Genomic DNA, 14,323 nt, shown 5'->3' on the forward strand with positions numbered 1-14,323 from the left:
AAGTCCTTTCTCACATTTACATACATGATTATTTTCTTTCATTCTGTGGCTTACGTTTTCATTTTATAAAGGTATTATTTGGTGAGCAGAAATTTTTAATTTTAATGAAGTCCAATTTATCAGTTGTTTTCTTTTATTGTTAGTACTTTTTTGTCCTAATAAATCTTTGCCTACTCCAAGGTTGCAAAGATATTCCCCTATGTTTTCTTCTGGAAGCTTTATAGTTTTAGCTTTTTACATTTAGGTCTATGATGTACCTCAAATTAATCCTTGTGCACAGTATAAGGTGAGGGTTGAAGTTCATTCAGTCGTTCCAGTACAAAACTTTCTCTTCCCCACTGAAGAGAAAATTTTCACCACTTGATAGAATCAGCTTGTCAATTTCTATTTTAAAAACCTGCTGAGATTTTGATTGTGTTGGCATTGAATCTGTAGATCAACAGAGATGTGATGTCTTGACAATATTGAGTCTCCCTTTCTGTGAACAGGATTCATCTCTATATCTATTTAGGTTATCTTTTATTTCTCTAAGCAGTGTTTTGTATTTTAAGTGCACAGAGCTTGCACATCTTCCAAGAAATTAAATTATTCACTAGTGTTTTATTATTTTTTGACATTATTGCCGGTGGTGTTTTTAAATTTTAATTTTCCAATTATTTGTTGCTAATATACAGAAAAGCAATTGATTTTTGTATTTTGACAATGTTGTAGCTAGTTTCACTCATTAGCTCTAACAGTTTTTGTAGATTCTTTAGAATTTTATATGTTTGTGACCATGTTGTACAAATACAGACTAACTTCTTCCTTTCCAATCTTTATGACTTTAACTTATTTTCTTTCTTGATTGAGCTAGTTAGGACAAGGTTGAATAGAAAAAATGAGAGCAGACATCCTCACCTGTTCCCAGTATTAGGGGGAAAGCACTCAATACTGCACCATTAGATATGACGTCAACTGTGTGTGTGTGTGTGTGTGTGTGTGCACATGTGTGTTTGAGACATCCTTTATCAAATTGAGGAGAGTGCCTTTTATCCTAGTTTTCTGAGAGTTTTTTTATTTTTTTATTTTATTTTTTATTTTTTATTTTTTTTAAAAGATGACCGGTAAGGGGATCTTAACCCTTGACTTGGTGTTGTCAGCACCACGCTCAGCCAGTGAGCAACCGGCCATCCCTATATGGGATCCGAACCCGTGGCCTTGGTGTTATCAGCACCGCACTCTCCCGACTGAGCCACGGGCCAGCCCTCTGAGAGTTTTTTAAAAATAATGTATGGATATTAAATATTGCCAAATGCAGGGCTGGCCCGTGGCTCACTTGGGAGAGCGTGGTGCTGACAACACCAAGTCAAGGGTTAAGATCCCCTTACCGATCATCTTCTAAAAAAATTTTTTTTTTTGCCAAATGCTTTTTCTGCACCTTTGGAAATGGTCAGAGAGACCTTCTATTTTTTTTATGTGATTAGTTATTATTATTGTTATTATTTATATATTAAACTAACTTTGCATTGCTGGACAAAACTGCCTTTGATCATTATTGTGAATTTTTTTTTATAAAATGTATTACTGAATTTGATCTGGTATTTTTTGGGTAGGATTTGTCTATATTCATCAGTGCTATTGGCCTGAAACTTTCTTGCAGTATCCCCATCAGCTTTTGATATCACAGTTATGCAAGTCTCACAAAGTGAATTGGCAAATGTTCCTTTTTCTTTATTCTCTGAGTTTGTGTAAGGTGGTTGTATTCATCCGTTTTTGTTGCTTATAACAAAATACCTGGAACTGGGTAATTTACAAAGAAAATGAAATTTATTGCTTACAGTTTTGGACACTGGGAAGTCCAAAGTCCAGGGAACACACCTGGTGAAGGCCTTGTTGGCGGCAACAGTGACAGAGAGAAAGAGACTCTCATGTGCTCTCCTTTTAAAGTCCTCGGAACCGCGCCCATGACCGCTATTACTAATCCATTCATTAGGGCATTGTCCTCAGAATCTAATCACATCCTCAAGGCCCCACCTTTCAATTGCCATAATAGGATTTCCCACCCTCTTAGCAGTCACAATGGGGATCAAGCTTCTAAAACATAAAACTTGGGGGACAGGATTCAATCCATTATCAGTGGTATTATTTTTTCCTTAAATGTTTGGAAGAATTCCCTCAGTGAAGCCACCTGGGCCTGGAGTTTTCTCTATGGGAACACTTTAAATCAAGAATTCAACTTTTTTTTTTTAACAGATAAAGGACTATTCTGATCTCAAAAATCAAAATATTCTTGTGACATTTTTGGATAATCTTGTGACATTTTTTGTTAAGTCGTGTTTTTTAAAGGAATTTTCCCATGTTATCTAAATTTTCAAATTTGGCACAAAGTCGTTTGTAATATCCTCTTATTACCGTTTTGTCATCCGAGGATCTGTAGTAATGTTTCCTTTTTGTTACAAATCTTAGTGACTTGTGATCTCTCCCTCTCTTTCTCTTTTCTCCTTAATCTTTCTTGCTAGGTTTGTATCGATTACAGCGGTCTCTCCAAAGAACCACTTTTTGTTCTTGTTGATTTTCTCTATTGCATGTTTGTTTTCTATGTTTTGAATTTCTGTTTTTATCTTTAATGTTTCTTTCCTTCTACTTTTTTGGGGGGTGGGGCTAGTCAGTGTTCTTTTTAAAGCCTTTTAAACTGGATGTTTAAATCGTTGATTGTTTATCATTTTTCCTTATATGAATTTAATTTCATAAATTTCTGAGTATGGTTTTAGCTGTATTCCATTATTATTCAGTTCAAAATATTTTATAATTTCCACTGTGGTTTCTTCTTTGCCACCTGGCTTATTCAGAGATTTATTAATTTCTAAGCATTTGGATGGGCGAGGGTTAGTTATCCTTTCATCACTGACTTCTAGCTCCATTTCACTGAGTCCAGAGAACACACTATGCTTGATTTCAGTAACTGAAAATTTGTTGATTCGCTTTATGGCCCAGCATATGGTCAATTTTGTTAAGTGTCAAAATCGGTACTTGAGAAGAATGTGCCTTCTGTAGTTGTTGGTTCCTCCTTTTTTGTTTTTTTTAAAAATAGTATTCTATAAATGTCAGTTAGGGAATTTTTTAATTGTGTTCAAAACCTCTCTATTTCTCTACTGATTTTTAAAATCTGCTTGTTCTATTAGTTACTGAGAGAGGTGTGTTAAAAATCTTTAACTATAATTGGAAATTTATCTAACTCCTCTTTAATTCTGTCAGTTTTTGCTTTATATACTTTGAGGTTATATTATCAGGTGCATATAAATTTATTTATTTATTTATTTTGCGCCTGGCCAGTACAGTGCATATAAATTTAGAACTGTTATACACATATAATCTGTTGGATTGACCCTCTTATCATCATGAAATGTCCCTCTCTGTTTTTAGTAATACTTTTGCTCTAAAGTTTACTTTGTCTGATACAGCGGCACCAACTTTATTTTGGCTAATGTTTGCATTATATCTTTTTTCATCCTTTAATTTATTTTTTATTTTTATCTGGTGGCTGGCTGATGTGAGGATCCAAACCCTTGACCTTGGTGTTATAACACTATCCTTAACCAACTGAGCTGACTGGTGAGCCCTCATCCTTTAATTTTAACCTTTATAGTTTTTTTTTTTTTTTTTTTGGCAGCTGGCTGGCTGGTAGGGGGATCTGAACCTGTGACCTCGGTGTTATAAGGCTGGGTTTTAAGCAGCTGAGCTAACCGGCCAGACACCTTGATGCATCCTTATGTTTAAGATACTCCTCTTAAGAGAGGGTCATGTGAGGATGGAGGCAAGAATTAGAGTCATGCAGCCCCCCGCCAAGAAACACTGATTGCCAGCAGCCACCAAAAGCTAGGAGACATGGAATGGGTTTTTCCCTCAGAGCTTCCAGAAGGAATCAACCCTGCAACACCTTGATTTTGGACTTCTGGCCTCCACAACTGTAAGAGAATAAATTTCTGTTCTTTTAAGCCCCCCCCCAAAAAAGATACTCCTCTTATAAACATCATGTAATTAGATTATTATTTAGTACAGTCTGACATCTTTCTTTTTTTAATTAGCTCATTTACTCCCTTTACTTTTCATGTAAATACTAATATAGAAGGGTTTAAATCTATCATATTCTATTTCTTTTCTATTTGTTTCTATATCCTCATTTGCAAAAGTCTCTGGTTGCAGTATGAAGATTTGACTGGAAGAACACATATACAGAAATGCAGACCAGTTAAGAGATTGTAGCTGTTGTTTGAGTGAGTAAAAATGGCAGCTTGGATTAAATTCATGGCAACGAGGATAGAGAGATGTGGACAGGTTAGATATTTAGGAGGTAGGAAAAACAGAACTTAGTGATTGCCTTTAGAGTATAGGGTGAAGGTGAGTAAAGAATCAAGGAAGACACTTCCATTTCTTTTTTCTTTCTTTTTTTTTTTTTTTTTTAAAGATGACCGGTAAGGGGATCTTAACCCTTGACTTGGTGTTGTCAGCACCACGCTCAGCCAGTGAGCTAACTGGCCATCCCTACATGGGATCCGAACCCGGGGCCTTGGTGTTATCAGCACCGCACTCTCCCGAGTGAACCACAGGCCAGCCCCAGACACTCCCATTTCTGGTTTAAGCAGTTTGGTTCATGGTACTACCATTCATTTAAAAAAAACCAGAAAGTGAAACAGGATTAAGAGAAAAAATAACATTTTTGTACTAGTTGACAACCAAGTGGAAAGAGGTCTGGCGTGCAATTGATAGATACCATTGGAGCTCATATCTGAGCTGGGGATATTAATTTGGGAACCGCTAGAATATGGGTGATAATTAAGGCCACAGGAATGTTAGGGAGGGAGGGTAGAAGCAGGCCTAGATAAAAAACCTGAGGAACATTTAACAGTTGGGTTGAGCCCAGGAGACTGAGAAGAAGTGGTCCAAGAGGTAATGAGAGGAAAACCTAGCAAGTATAGTCTCCTAGAAGCCGGGAAAGGAGTGTGATTTAAGAAGAGGAAAATGGGTAACCGTTGCATGCTGCTGAGAGGTCCAATCACATAAGGACTAACACAGGTGTGTTACCACCTAGGAAAGAGTAGTTTGAATGGAGTTGGGGGTGGGGCACAAGGATGGAGTAGGTTACAGAGTGGGAAGTGAGGAAATTAAGACAAATGTAGGTAACTATACCAGTCAGATAGGCTAGGTTTTGCTATGCCAATAAACAACCCCCAAGTATTAGTCGGTTAAGGTAGGAATTGGCAAACGTTTTCTGTAAACGGACAGCTAATAAATATTTTAGGCTTTGCGGGTCCCAACTCCTGTCAGAGGCCACACAGATCACAATCTCAATAACAACTACTCAGTTCTACCATTGTAGTGCAGAAGTAGTCACAGACGACATGTAAACAAGTGGGAGTGGCCATGTTTCCACAAATGTTTGTTTACAAAAACAGGCAGCAGGTCAGATTTGGCCCAGGTTGGCAGCAGGTTGGATTTGGGCTGTAGTTTGCTGGCTCCTGGATTAAAGCAACTCTGGTGGTCACTGGAATGTACTGCCCAAATTTCCTTCAAGTGATCCCGCCACACAGAGCATAGCTAATTTGAGATAGGAGGTGCTCAGTTTCCCTGGGTTTGGGTTTCAGGACACACCTCTGGGTTTCAAGCCACTCCCCAAGGTCTCAGACCACTGGCCTAGGCCCTCCCTTAGGGGAAAGTTCCTGTTGCTAGTTAGACCTATTTTAGGCACCAACATGGTGAAATTGAGACCTCAGGGGCTGGTTTATGCAAATTAAGTGGCTGGGCATGCTCAGTAGAGAAGTGTTATATAACCCTGGTAGCCAAACATGTGCAATGAAAGGTTTGTCCTTTGAATGACCTTCCACTAGGTGTGCTAAAGAGCAGAGAATATTCTTGAATATGCCTGATGCATGTGATAAGATTTGACCAATGAACATGTTCCCAAAAGGGACCAACCGAGCATGCGCAAGACTACCTTACATAACTGGGAACCACCCCCTTAATTGAATATTCATCAGATAGCAAAACTCTAGAAGCCAAATCCCAGCAGAAGGCAGTGTTGCTGCTCACTCTCCTGGGGCAACCTGCACTTTGCTGGCTGAGGTGTGTATGGTTTACTTTTGTGTTAAGCTTACTTTCAGCAAGAAGCTGCTCACTCTCTTAAGCAGACTGCACTCTGTACTGAAATATAAGTGTGTATTTCTCACTTTCGTATTAGACTTGGTGTGGGCCCTGTTCAATCTCTGGAGCTAGGCTGCACTCTGTGAGATCTGTATCTCTTATTTATAATATTAAACCTGTTCTCACTTTCTATTGTGACTCTCCTCTTGAATTCTTTCCTGTGGTGGAGTCAAGATCCTGGTACGAGGATGGGGTAGATTGAAGCCGACTCTCAGGCCTCCCAGACCCTTCCTCTTACGTCAGATTGACAGCCCCGGTGGCTCCCCTCTGCACCTTTCACTGTGTTTGGATTGAGGTCATGTTACTTCCGGGCTGCTCCCAGCCAATGGCAGGGGTGCTAGTGCTAGACCGTACCTGGGGGCCTCTGGACTCCTCTAACGGGCAATTTTTGCGTGGGGATCATCCCCGTCAGCCTTTCTGAAAGTTTCTTAGAAATGCAGGGCAGCCGAGACTCTTCCTCCCAATCTTCCTCCATTCCTCCTCTCTTCTCACAGGGGTCAGCCTTCCATTGTGGTCAGAAGGCTCTCCTTGCCTCCTCTGGCTTTTTATCCTTCACAGGCTTTCCCCCCAGTATATATTTTGCACCTCTAATCCTATTTAGAACTCTGTTTCTCAGAAGTTCCAAACTACCACAACATCCATGGCTTGTGTCTTGCTCCGACTACACGGCCATCGTGGGCTGACCTGAAGCTCTGCTCCACATCATCCTCACTCAGACCCAGGTTGGACGGAGCCTCCACCAGCCACATTGTCAGTGGTTGCTGTGGCAGGGGAAAGACGCATGGCAAATTGTGCACCAGTTCTAAAGTGCCTCCACCTGGAAGTAACGCACATCGCTTCTGTCCACCTTTCATTGGCCAGAGCAAGTTGCATGGCCATGCCTAACTCACGCGGCAGGCTAGTTCAGTCTTGTCTTGTTCCCAGAAGGAGAAGAAATACTGACAGACTGTCCTCATGGCAATTGCAATCACTCTTTCAAGCAGTTTAAGGAAAGAGAAGGGAGATGTTGGAAGGTGTCACTCTAGAGAGCAAGAGAGAGTTCACCACCGAAACGCAGGATTGTCGTGTTCAGTCTCCACGGAGCGTTGGGGACAACGCTTTTCTTTGGTCCTCACCTTCTCAGCTGTGTGCTTTTCTCTAGTGATACTCAGCTGCCTGGATGCGGGCACAGTGAAAGACAAGAGTGGGATTCACTAGGGCCGAGCCCGTGGCGCACTTGGTAGAGTGCTGCGCTGGCAGCGCGGCAACGCTCCCGCCGCGGGTTCGGATCCTATATAGGACTGACCGGTGCACTCACTGGCTGAGTGCCGGTCACGAAAAAACGACAAAAAAAAAAAAAAAAAAGAGTGGGATTCACTAATTTTTAGATATTGTGATTTGTTAAACTGATGGCTCTCCCCACCGTGAAAGCAGAGATTTTTGTCTGCTATGCCCCCAGCCTCGAACAGGGATTGGTCAGAAAAGATACTATTTAAATATTTGTTGAATGAACTATTCAATGTTCTGTAGTAACAATTCAAATCATAGAGACATATACAGGGTTCAAGTGGATTCCCTTGGCGCTCATTGCGACTCTCTTAGAGATAATTACTGGCTCTGTGTGTGTGTGTGTGTGTGTGTGTGTGTGTCCTTCCAATCCTTTTTATATGTGTAATTGTATATTTTTAAATTAAACATGGAATAACATTTTTACACAAAACTTTTCCCCCTCAACAATGTGAAATACCTACTATTTTAATGAATAGATTCATATTAGTCATGCAAATATTTTAATGAATAGATTCATATTAGTTAGGATTCTTTTGGCTTTCAGGTTACAGAAATGCAATTCAAATTGGCTTCAGTGAAAAAAGGTGGGGGGCTTTATTGGCTCACATGACTAAATTCCTGGGGACAGCTGATTTCAGGGATAGCTGGGTCCACGTGCCCAAACCTTGTCTTCATAATCTTTCAGCAGCACTTGGCTTTGTTTTTATGGTTTGTTTGTTTGGTTTTTTTGGTGGCTGGCTTCTATGGGGATCTGAACCCTTGACCTTGGTGTTATAACAGCACTTGGCTTTGATTTCCTTTGTTTTGGCTTCATCCTCAGACCAACTCTTTTATGTGGAGTCAAGGTAGCCACATTCCACCTGCTCTTCTTTTGTGGGAGATGGGAAAAGTCACAGGGTGGTCTCTAAGTTGGCTGTCATTTAGATCCCAGGCTCTGCCCTAAACCAATCGATTTGCCTGAGTAGGGGGATGGGATACACTGATCGGTTGAGCCCAAGTCATAGGCCTCACTGCTGGAACTGGGAGGCAGCCCCCACAGCCCACTTGCCTGAGAGCAGGAGAGAAGGGGTTCTACGGACAGCATGAGGTAAGCAGAGGGCAGATGCTGGAGGAAGGGAGGATGGGCACCGGGCAAGCTAAAACAACAGATTTCCACTAAAAGGGAGTCGCTTTCTCAAAGAGTTTAACATCTTGTTGAGCACTGATGAATCGCCTCCAAAACTGTGGTGCCATTTTGTATACTCGGCAACAAATTATGAGAGCTCCCTTTTATCCACACTTATCTGAATACTGAACATTATCAATCGTATTAATTTTTTGCCAATTTAATGGACAAATGTATCTCATTATTGTTTTAATTTGCATTTCCCTGACTCTAGTGAGCATGACCCACTTTTTATAGGTTTATTAGCCTTTTGCATTTATCCTATAAATTCTATAAATTGTCTTCTTATTACCTTTGCCCTTTTGTCCTGTAGGATTTTCTACTTCTTTCTTACTGATTTGTAGGAGCTTTTTGTATTTTAGTAATAGTAATTAACCCCATCTATGCTTTAAATGCTGCAAAACTCCCATTTTAGCATTCAGTTTTTAACTTTGTGGTATCTTTGACTGTAACCAAGTCTTTTGGTATTCTTTATGGTTTAATGAATTTCATGTCTTATAAAAGTTCTTCCCCTTCTCAAATTATTTTAGAAATCCTCCTATATTTCTTCCTGGTGCTTTTATAGTTTAACGCTTTGCCATTAGATATTTAATCCATCTGAGATTTTTATGTGTGGATTTTTATGTTAAGTATTTCTTTTTCATAGATGGGGAGCCACTTGCTCCAACACTTTCCCTTCTTGCTAGTTTGAAATGCTGTTTTTATCATGTGCTAAATTCCCATGCGGTGGAGATTGAGGGATGTCTTAAAAGGTAAAACTGAATGAGAGAGTGAGTGGGGGAAATGGATCCAGGGTGACCACTTTTCCTGGTTGGGTGATTACGTGGAACTGTGACGTAGGAGAGGAGCACGGATAGGGGAGGGGGGTTGGCAGGGGGAGAGAGGTAGCGAGGTCACTTTGGGGCCCGTTGAGTTTGACGTGCTTGTGGACATCAAGGACATATTTGATAGAAACACATGATAAACCTTTATATTAAAATATTCACTATATGGAAAAGGGTTTTGAGAGTGTTTCTGGACTGTTGTCCTATTGGTCTGTCTGCTTATTCATTCAATTATGCCCATTCATAATTATTTCACAAATGTTTATGAAATACCTACTATGTGTAAAGACAAATCCTATTCTTACTGTAATACCAACTGTTTTATGATACGTTTGGATTAGTGATAATGGAAGCAATTCCCACCTGGTCCATGATCCTTATTTTTTACTACCTTTTTTTTCTTTCTTTTTTTGCTCTTGGTACCCATTTACTCTCCCAGATGAATTTTAGAATTTTTGAATTATCTTTTCTAGTTTCAGTTATAGAATTCCATTGGGACTTTAAACTGGAGTTGCATTGAATTTATAGAGTAATTTGGAGAGAAGTGACAGCTTACCTAAAGTATTCTTCTATTTTGAGAAAACGGCATACATCTCTCCATTTATTCAGGTCTTCTTGTATGTCCTTGGTAAAGTTTATTTGTTTTGTTGTTGTTGTTGTTGTTGTTTTTGTCTTTTTATCGTGACGGGCACTCAGCCAGTGAGTGCACCGGCCATTCCTATATAGGATCCAAACCCGTGGCGGGAGCGTCTCCGCGCTCCCAGCGCCGCACTCTCCCTAGTGCGCCACGGGCTCGGCCCGTAAAGTTTATTCCTATGTATTTCATAGCTTTAATTGTCGTTACGAATTAGTTACTTTTTTCCAACATTTAAAACCTTTTCTGTTGGTAAAAAATAAAGCTATTGATTTTCGTATATTTTTCTTTTTACTGGCCATTTCATTGAACTTGCTGATATGATCTAAAAGGCTTCAGTTGAATCTTTTACTTTTCTAAGTAGGTGATAATATAATCTGCATGTTGTAATGATTGTGCTCTTTCCCCCCAATATTTATATCTCATTACTTTTTTTTCAGATTAACTCTTTTATTTGATTATTGCTTTTTATTTAACTTTTTATAGCTTTATTATTGAGGAATAATTGACAATACAATAACATATTTAAAATTTACATTTGATAAGTTTTCACATATGAATACTCTCATGAAACTATCATTGAGTCAAGATAATGAACATATTTTTCACCCCAAAAGTTTCCTTGTGCCCCTTTGTAATCTCTTGCTCCAGCCACACTCCACCACCCCCTTCCCTTATCTCTAGGGAAACACCGATCTGTTTTCTGTCATTACAGATTAGTTTGCATCGTCTGGGTTATAAATTTATGCATTTTTATTTGTCTTGATTCACCCAGCATAATCATTTTGAGATTCATCTATGTTGTTGTGTGTATCAATAGTTCGTTGCTTTTTATTGCTGAACAGTATTCCATGTTATGGATATATCACCATTGGTTTAAACACTCACCTGGTAGACATTTAAGTTGTTTCCAGTTTTGGCTATTACAAAGACAGCTGCTATGGACGTTGGTATACAAGTCTTTGTATGGTTGTACGCTTTCATTTCTCTTGGGTTAATAACTTGTGAGTGGAATTACTGGTCATAGGGTAGGTGTCTGTTTAACATTTTAAGATACTGCCAAACTAATTTCCAAAGTGGTTTACCATTTTACATTCCTACCAGCAGTGTATGAGAGTTCCACTTGATCCACATTCTTACCAACACATGGTATTGTAATTTTTTTTTAAAGTTAGCTATTCTAATAGTGATATCTCATTGTGAAAACCACAATTTGCATTTTCCTAATGACTAGCAATGAGCATCTTTCCATATGCTCATTCGCCATCTGCATAGCTGCTTTGTTAAAGTGTCTGTTCAAATCTTGTTCCCATTTTAAAAACTGGATTGTTTGTTTTCTCATTATTGAGTTTTGAGAGTTCTTTACATATTCTGGATGAAAGTCCTTTATCACATATATGCTTTGCAAATACTCTTTCCAGTCTTTTTATTCTTATAACAGTATCTTTCAAATAGAAGTCCTTAAATTTGAGGAAGTCCAATTTTTCAGTGTTTTCTTTTATGGTATCCTATCTATGAAATCTTTGCCTAGCTCAAGGTCACAAAGATTTTCTCCTATGTTTTCTTCTAATTTTCGACAACTGGCTGGTACAGGAATCTGAACCTTTGACCTTGGTGTTATCAGCACTACATCTCCCAAGTGAGCTAACCAGCCAGCTCTTCAAAAATTTTTATACTTTTAGGCTTATATTTAGGTCTATGATCCACCTTGAATTAATTTTTGTATGTGGTGTGAAGTACTTTATTTTTATTTTTTATTTTGTATCTGGATATCCATTTGTTCTAGGACCATTTTTTTTTTTTTCTTCTAGGACCAGTTTTGAAAAACTGTTCTTCCACTAGATTGCCTTTGAATCTTTGTTGAAAATCAATTGACCATATATGCGTGGTTCTACTTACGGACTTTCTGTTCTGTCCCTTGATCCATTTGCCTATATTGATGCCAACATAATGTGGTCTTGGTTGCTGTAGTTTTATAAAAATCTTGAAGTTGGGTAGTGTAAGTCCTCTAAATTTTTTCCCCTTCTCTTTTGAAATTATTTTGACTATTCCAAGTCCATTGCACTTCCGTAAGAATTTTAGAGTCAGCTTATCAATTTATACAAAAAAAATCTGCTGGGAATTTGACTGGGATTGTGTTGAACTTATGAATCAATTAGGAGAGAATCGATATCTTAACTGTATTGAGTCTTCTGATCCATAAGCTTGGTGTATTTCCCCATTTATTCAGTTCTTCTGCAATTTCTTTAAGCAATGTTTCATAGTTTCTAGAATATAAGTCTTGTATATCCTTCGTCAGACTTCTCCCTACTTCATATTTTAAAAATTTTAATTTTAATATGAAATAGGTACTTTAAATTTCAATTTCTAGTTGTTTATTTGCTAGTATGTAGAACTATGATTGATTTTTGTGTATTGATTTTATACTGTACAATCTTGCTAAACTCACCTATTGGTTTTAATAGCCATTTTTTAGATTCTGTCAGATTTTCCACATAGAAGTCCATGCCATATGCAAATAAAGACCATTTTTCTTCTTCCTTTCAAACCTGGGTGCCTAGTTTCTCTTGCCTATTGCACTGTCTAAAACCTTCAGTACAATAGTGAATGAAGGAAGGTGAGAGCGGACATCCCTGCCTTATTCGTGCACTTACATCTCAGGGTCAGTTGATGAGAGACTGAAGAAGAGTTGTATGAGCACTAGTTGAATAAAAGGAGCAGCAGATGTGGTCAGAGAGGAAATGTGAGCACTTACAGGTGATGACAATGTCCAGATGGGAACAAGGCTGTGGGTAGAGCAGAGTGATTAGGCATGTGAGGCTTGTAGAACTGAGACACTCGGACTCTGGAGTGACACAGGGTGCACAGGAATTGGGATGCCAAAGGCATCAGTAAATGAGAGGCAGTGCTGGGGGGTCAGTGGACGGCACAAGTGGGGGGGTAGATGGTGGCACAGGTGGGAAGAGCAGGGGCTTTTGTAAGAAAGTGATAGAGTGATGTTCTGGAAACAGCAATGGGCAACTGGGAAGGACCTGACTCCACCTGCTAACCCTGGCCCCACTTCCTGACACTGAGGTTGGGGGAGGATGGGGCAACTGTCCCCAGAAGGGATGCCAGGGCAGCAATGACCAAGGGGAGGTGCAAGACTTTTTCTCCCCAGTCCTGCAGTCCCCGCTCCCCTACAACTTGGTGACTGGAGTCCAGCCGTGGCTGGAAGTTGGACACACAGAAGGGCCGAGTGTGGCCAGTGGCCTGGAGGTAGAGGAGAACAGGGGCTTGGGACTCTGGACAAGACACTTCACTTTTCTGAGCCTCAATTTTATCAACTCTAAAATGGGATTTTAGGGCTGGCAGGTTAGCTCAAGTTGTTTAGAGCGCTGTGTTATAACACTGAGGTCAAGGATTCGGATCCTGTACTGGCCAGACACCAAAAAAAAAAAAAAAAGGAAAAGATTTTATACACACAGAGGAAAAATAAAATGATATCCTAAGTGCTTAAGAGTTGCCCCAACTATGATTGTTTTGTGTTCCTAGGGCTAGGCTCTGATTTCCTTGTCCCTCTATGGGTAGCTCCTTGATTTTGACCAGAAGCGCACTCCGCCCCTTGAAAGTGAAGAGCTGGAGGCCCCACTGCTTAGGGAAGCATCAGGGCCTCAAAGGCGTCCCCTGAACACCAGGGTCTTAACAAACTTCAACAAGATGCGTCAGATTCAGGGCTGGATCTGGATGGAGGCTGGGTAACTGTCAGTCTGCAACAAGACAAGGAGCAGAGGCTGTGGGTCCCGGGAAGACAGGGAACAGGATGCAGAGTGCGCACCTGTCATCAGCCAGCACAGGCCACTGCTGCGGCCTGGCCCAGATAGGATGAAAATGGCGGGGTGGGGGGGGTGGTTTGCTGGTCTCACCGGGGTCGGAGCAGGGCAGCTCTGCAGGGAGGCAGCAGTGACAGTAATACGTGGCCACTACGCTGCTACATGAGGCACCTCCCCTCTGCGGTCTTCCTGTGTTCTAGATCCAGAAGTAGAGAGCGCCAGAGTGACTCGTCCAAGCTCCCACAGCCAGCAGGCGGGGCTTAGTGGGATGTTAATTGAGCACTTTCTCTGTGTCTTTGGCTATTCCCGTCTCAATGCTCATCTAAGTGTCCACTTCAAGAGAGCAGGGGCTTGTTTTTGTTTCTGGTTGCATCCCAATGCCTGGCAGATGGTCCTGCTCGTGGTAGGTGCTCAATAAATATTTGCTGAATGTTGAGCAAAT

The sequence above is a fragment of the Cynocephalus volans genome, chromosome 10 (genome assembly GCF_027409185.1).
Source record: "Cynocephalus volans isolate mCynVol1 chromosome 10, mCynVol1.pri, whole genome shotgun sequence".
NCBI classification, from domain to species: Eukaryota; Metazoa; Chordata; class Mammalia; order Dermoptera; family Cynocephalidae; genus Cynocephalus; species Cynocephalus volans.